This window comes from Arachis stenosperma, chromosome 1 (assembly GCF_014773155.1).
Source record: "Arachis stenosperma cultivar V10309 chromosome 1, arast.V10309.gnm1.PFL2, whole genome shotgun sequence".
NCBI classification, from domain to species: domain Eukaryota; kingdom Viridiplantae; phylum Streptophyta; class Magnoliopsida; order Fabales; family Fabaceae; genus Arachis; species Arachis stenosperma.
The window spans coordinates 95,635,481-95,642,441 of NC_080377.1; the positions used below are offsets into that span (position 1 = coordinate 95,635,481).

A 6,961-nucleotide genomic window follows, 5' to 3' on the forward strand; every position below is an offset into this window, starting at 1 on the left:
AGGTGTTTCCATAGGGTTCTCCTAGGTAATTCACCTCTTCCATTGAAGGGTTCTCAGGATCATATGCTTCTTCTTCAGATGAAGCATCCTTAGTACTGCTTGGTGCATTTTGCATTCCAGACAGACTTTGAGAAATTAAATTGACTTGTTGGGTCAATATTTTGTTCTGAGCCAATATGGCATTCAGAGTATCAATCTCAAGAACTCCTTTCTTCTGATTAGTCCCATTGTTCACAGGATTCCTTTCAGAAGTGTACATGAATTGGTTATTTGCAACCATTTCAATTAGCTCTTGAGCTTCTGTAGGCGTCTTCTTCAAATGAAGAGATCCTCCAGCAGAGCTATCCAGAGACATCTTGGATAGTTCAGAGAGACCATCATAGAAAATACCTATGATGCTCCATTCAGAAAGCATGTCAGATGGACATTTTCTGATCAATTGTTTGTATCTTTCCCAAGCTTCATAGAGGGATTCTCCATCCTTCTGTCTGAAGGTTTGGACTTCCACTCTAAGCTTACTCCATTTTTGAGGTGGAAAGAACTTTGCCAAGAAGGCATTGACTAGCTTTTCCCAAGAGTCCAGGCTATCTTTAGGTTGTGAATCCAACCATATTCTAGCTCTGTCTCTTACAGCAAAAGGGAACAGCATCAGTCTATAGACCTCAGGGTCTACCCCATTAGTCTTGACAGTGTCACAGATTTGCAAGAACTCAGCTAAAAACTGATGAGGATCTTCCATTGGAAGTCCATGGAACTTGCAATTCTGTTGCATTAGAGAAACTAATTGAGGCTTAAGCTCAAAGTTGTTTGCTCCAATGGCAGGAATAGAGATGCTTCTCCCATAGAAGTTGGGAGTAGGTGCAGTAAAGTCACCCAGCACCTTCCTTGCATTGTTTGCATTGTTGTTGTTTTCGGCTGCCATGTGTTCTTCTTTGAAGAATTCGGTCAGGTCCTCTGAAGAGAGTTGTGCTTTGGCTTCTCTTAGCTTTCTCTTCAAGGTCCTTTCAGGTTCAGGGTCAGCTTCAACAAGAATGCCTTTGTCTCTGCTCCTGCTCATATGAAAGAGAAGAGAACAAGAAAATGTGGAATCCTCTATGTCACAGTATAGAGATTCCTTAAAGTGTCAGAGGAAAAGAAGAGTAGAAGACAGAAGTAGAAAATTTGAACTTATCAGAGGAGATGGAGTTCGAATTTTGCATTAAGGGATAGTGTTAGTCCATAAATAGAAGGATGTGAGGAAAAGGGAAGTAATTTTCGAAAATTAATTAGAAGATTTTGAAAACATTTTTGAAAAATATTACTTAATTTTCGAAAATGAAAGTGGGAGAGAAGTAAAATGATTTTTGAAAAAGATTTTGAAATTAGAAATCAAAAAGATTTGATTGAAAACTATTTTGAAAAAGATGAGGTTAAGAAGATATGATTGATTTTAAAAAAAATGTGATTGAGAAGATATGATTTGAAAACAATTTTAAAAAGATTCGATTTTTAAAATTAATAACTTGGCTATCAAGAAAAGATATGATTCAAACATTAAACCTTTCTCAACAGAAAAGGCAACATACTTGAAATGTTCAATCAAATCATTAATTGATAGTAAGTCTCTTTGAAAAAGGAAAGAAATTAATTTTGAAAACATTTGATTGAAAAGATATGATTTGAAAAAGATTTGATTTTGAAAAACTTTGAAAACTTGAAAAAATTTGAATTGAAAACAAAATCTTCCCCCTTTAGCCATCCTGGCGTTAAACCCCAGAATGGTGCACATTCTGGCGTTTAACGCCCAAAACTATACCCTTTTGGGCGTTAAACGCCCAACCAGGTACCCTGGCTGGCGTTTAAACGCCAGTCTGTCCTTCTTCACTGGGCGTTTTGAACGCCCAGCTTTTTCTGTGCAATTCCTCTGCTGTATGTTCTGAATCTTCAATTCTCTGTATTATTGACTTGAAAAGACACAAATTAAAAATATTTTTGGATTTTTAATAATAAAGAATAATCAAAATGCAACTAAAACCAAATAACAATGCATGCAAGACACCAAACTTAGCAGTTTGTATACCACTGACACTAACAATATGAGAATGCATATGAGACACACAAAACACTTCAAGTCAATAGAATTCAAAGATTAGAGCAAGTAAATCATCAAGAACATTTTGAAGATCACTAAGACACATGAATGAATGCATGCATTTGACACCAAACCTAAGATGAGACACTAAACTCAAACAAGAAACATAAAATATTTTTGGTTTTTATAAAAAAAAATTTTTTTTGTGTTTTTCGAAAATTAAGTGGGAAAAGGTATCAAAATTCTTAATGAGAATTCCAGGAATCAGTGCAATGCTAGTCTAAGACTCCGGTCCAGGAATTAGACATGGCTTCACAGCCAGCCAAGCTTTCAAAGAAAGCTTCGGTCCAAAACACTAGACATGGCCAAAGGCCAGCCAAGCCTTAGCAGATCACTGCTCCAAAAGCAAGATTGATAAAAATCAACAAGCTCTTGTGATGATAAGTTGAAACCTCGGTCCAATGAGATTAGACATGGCTTCTCAGCCAGCCAGACTTCAACAAATCATCATGAAACTCTAGAATTCATCTTCAAGAATTTCGAAAAAAAATACCTAATCTAAGCAACAAGATGAACCGTCAGTTGTCCAAATTGAACAATCCCCGGCAACGGCGCCAAAAACTTGGTGCTGTTGCCGGATCTTGGCACTGATGTTACCAAAAGCTTGCTCAAAACTTGAACAATCCCCGGCAACGGCGCCAAAAACTTGGTGCGCGAAATTGTGAACAATACTTTTCACAACTCTCATAATCCCCAGTCATGAACTCCAAAAACTTGGTAGCTCAATTCCATGGCATTACACAACTTCGCACAACTAACCAGCAAGTGCACTGGGTCGTCCAAGTAATACCTTACGTGAGTAAGGGTCGATCCCACGGAGATTGTTAGTATTGAAGCAAGCTATGGTCATCTTGCAAATCTTAGTCAGGCAAACTCAGATGTATAATGGTGATGAACGCATAAAACATAAAAGATAAGGATAGATATACTTATGTAATTCATTGGTAGGAACTTCAGATAAATGCATGAAGATGCCTTCCCTTCCGTCTCTCTGCTTTCCTACTGTCTTCATCCAATCCTTCTTATTCCTTTCCATGGCAAGCTCGTGTAGGGTTTCACCGTTGTCAATGGCTACCTCCCATCCTCTCAGTGAAAGCGATTGCATATGCCCTGTCACGGCACGCGGAATTCAGCTGTCGGTTCTCGGTCAGGCCGGAATAATATCCATTGATACTTTTGCGTCTGTCACTAACGCCCCGCCTGCTAGGAGTTTGAAGCACGTCACAGTCATTCAGTCATTGAATCCTACTCAGAATACCACAGACAAGGTTAGACCTTCCGGATTCTCTTGAATGCTGCCATCAGTACTTGCCTATACCACGAAGACTCTGATCTCACGGAATGGTTGGCTCGTTTGTCAGGCGAGCACTCGGTTGTCAGGCGATCAACCATGCATCGTGCAATCAGGAATCCAAGAGATATTCACTGGAGCCTTGGTTGCTTGTAGAATAAAAGTGGTTGTCAGTCACCTTGTTCATAGGTGAGAATGATGATGAGTGTCACGGATCATCACATTCATCAAGTTGAAGAACAAGTGATATCTTAGAACAAGAACAAGTGGAATTGAATGGAAGAACAATAGTAATTGCATTAATACTCGAGGTACAGCAGAGCTCCACACCTTAATCTATGGTGTGTAGAAACTCCACCGTTGAAAATACATAAGCATAAGGTCTAGGCATGGCCGAATGGCCAGCCTCCCAATGATCTAAGATAGCATCAAACACGAAGATAGCTACCCCCGATATCTCAATACAATAGTAAAAGGTCCTATATATAGAAAACTAGTAGCCTAGGGTGTACAGAGATGAGTAAATGACATAAAAATCCACTTCCGGGCCCACTTGGTGTGTGCTTGGGCTGAGCAATGAAGCATTTTCGTGCAGAGACTCTTCTTGGAGTTAAACGCCAGCTTTTATGCCAGTTTGGGCGTTTAACTCCCATTTGGGTGCCAGTTCCAGCGTTTAACGCTGGGATTTCCTGAGGTGACTTTGAACGCCGGTTTGGGCCATCAAATCTTGGGCAAAGTATGGACTATCATATATTGCTGGAAAGCCCAGGATGTCTACTTTCCAACGCCGTTGAGAGCGCCCAATTGGGCTTCTGTAGCTCCAGAAAATCCACTTCGAGTGCAGGGAGGTCAGAATCCAACAGCATCTGCAGTCCTTTTTAGTCTCTGAATCAGATTTTTGCTCAGGTCCCTCAATTTCAGCCAGAAAATACCTGAAATCACAGAAAAACACACAAAACTCATAGTAAAGTCCAGAAAAGTGATTTTTAACTAAAAACTAATAAAAATATACTAAAAACTAACTAGATCATACCAAAAACATACTAAAAACAATGCCAAAAAGTGTATAAATTATCCGCTCATCAGAAGTCCAAACCTTCAGACAGAAGGAAGGAGAATCCCTCTATGAAGCTTGGGAAAGATACAAACAATTGATCAGAAAGTGTCCCTCTGACATGCTTTCTGAATGGAGCATCATAGGTATCTTCTATGATGGTCTGTCTGAAATATCCAAGATGTCATTAGACAGCTCTGCTGAAGGATCTCTTCATCTAAAGAAGACGCCTGCAGAAGCTCAAGAACTCATTGAAATGGTTGCAAATAACCAATTCATGTACACTTCTGAAAGGAATCCTGTGAACAGTGGGACAAATCAGAAGAAAGGAGTTCTTGAGATTGATACTCTGAATGCCATACTGGCTCAGAACAAAATATTGACTCAGCAGGTCAATATGATTTCTCAAAGTCTGTCTGGAATGCAAGCTGCACCAGGCAGTACTAAGGACGCTTCATCTGAAGAAGAAGCTTATGATCCTGAGAACCCTTCAATGGAAGAGGTGAATTACATGGGAGAACCCTATGGAAACACCTATAATCTTTCATGGAGAAATCATCCAAATCTCTCATGGAAGGATCAACAGAGACCTCAACAAGGTTTCAACAACAATAATGGTGGAAGAAACAGGTTTGGCAATGGCAAGCCTTTTCCATCATCTTCTCAGCAACAGACAGAGAATTCTAAGCAGAACAACTCTGACTTAGCAAGCATGGTCTCTGATCTAATCAAAACCACTCAAAGTTTCATGACTGAAACAAGGTCCTCCATTAGGAATTTTGAGGAACAAGTGGGTCAGCTGAGCAAGAAAACTGAACTCCCTCCTAGTACTCTTCCAAGCAATACAGAAGAGAATCTAAAAGGAGAATGCAAGGCCATTAACATGACCCACATGGCCGAATTTGGAGAGGAGGAAGAGGCAGTGAACGCCACTGTGGAAGACCTCAATGGGCGTCCACTGGCCTCCAATGAGTTCCCTAATGAGGAACCATGGAAATCTGAGGCTCACACTGAGACCATAGAGATTCCATTGAATTTACTTCTGCCATTCATGAGCTCTGATGAGTATTCTTCCTCTGAAGAGGATGAGTATGTCACTGAAGAGCAAGTTGCTAAATACCTTGGAGCAATCATGAAGCTAAATGACAAGTTATTTGGTAATGAGACTTGGGAGAACGAACCTCCTTTGCTCACCAAAGAACTGGATGACTTGTCTAGGCAAAAATTACCTCAAAAGAGACAAAATTCTGGGAAGTTTTCAATACCTTGTACCATAGGCACCATGACCTTTAAGAAGGCTCTGTGTGACTTAGGGTCAAGTGTAAACCTCATGCCTCTCTCTGTAATGGAGAAGCTAGGGATCTTTGAGGTGCAAGCTGCAAGAATCTCACTAGAGATGGCAGACAATTCAAGAAAACAAGCTTATGGGCTAGTAGAGGATGTTCTGGTGAAGATTGAAGACCATTACATCCCTGCTGATTTCATAGTCCTAGAGACTGGGAAGTGCATGGATGAATCCGTCATCCTTGGCAGACCCTTCCTAGCCACAGCAAAGGCTGTGATTAATATGGACAGAGGAGAATTGATCATTCATGTGAATGAAGAATCCTTTGTGTTTAAGGCTCAAGGATATCCCTCTGTCACCATGGAGAGGAAGCATGAAGAGCTTCTCTCAAAATAGAGTCAAACAGAGCCCCCACAGTCAAACTCTAAGTTTGGTGTTGGGAGGCCATAACCAAATTCTAAGTTTGATGTTGAACCCCTACATTCAAACTCTAAGTTTGGTGTTGGGAGGTTCTAACATTGCTCTGAGTATCTGTGAGGCTCCATGAGAGCCCTCTGTCAAGCTACTGACATTAAAGAAGCGCTTGTTGGGAGGCAACCCAATGTTATATTTAATCTATTTTCCTTTGTTATTTTATGTTTTCTGTAGGTTGATGATCATGAGAAGTCACAAAATCAATTGAAAAAGTAAAAACAGAATAAAAAATAGAAAGAAAAACAGCACACCCTGGAGGAGAACTTGCTGGCGTTTAAACGCCAGTAAGGGCAGCAAATGGGCGTTTAACGCCCAGTCTGGCACCATTCTGGGCGTTTAACGCCAGAAAGGGGCACCAGACTGGCGTTAAACGCCAGGAAAGGGCAAGAAGTTGGCGTTAAACGCCAGAAATGGGCACCAGCCCGGCATTTAACGCCAGAATTGGCACAAAGAGCAATTTTGCTCGCCACTTGGTGCAGGGATGGCTTTTCCTTGACACCTCAGGATCTGTAGACCCCACAGGATCCCCACCTACCCCACCACTCTTTCTCTTCACCACTCACATCCATCCTTCATAAAACCCCAAATACCTCACCATTCAAATTCAAACCACTTTCCCTCCCAAACCCACCCTACCATAACCGAACCCTACCCCTCTCTCCACCCCTATATAAACCCATCTTCACTCCTTCATTTTCACACACCCTAAACACTACTACTCCCCCT

General features: G+C 40.8%; 1 non-coding gene across 1 annotated transcript; it reads left to right on the plus strand.

Moving 5' to 3' along the window:
• Positions 1 to 413: 413 nt before the first annotated feature.
• On the plus strand, positions 414 to 517 carry LOC130948711 (small nucleolar RNA R71). The gene has a single exon (XR_009073174.1). It is a non-coding gene; the product is annotated as a small nucleolar RNA R71 (small nucleolar RNA).
• The last annotated feature ends 6,444 nt before the right edge of the window (positions 518 to 6,961 follow it).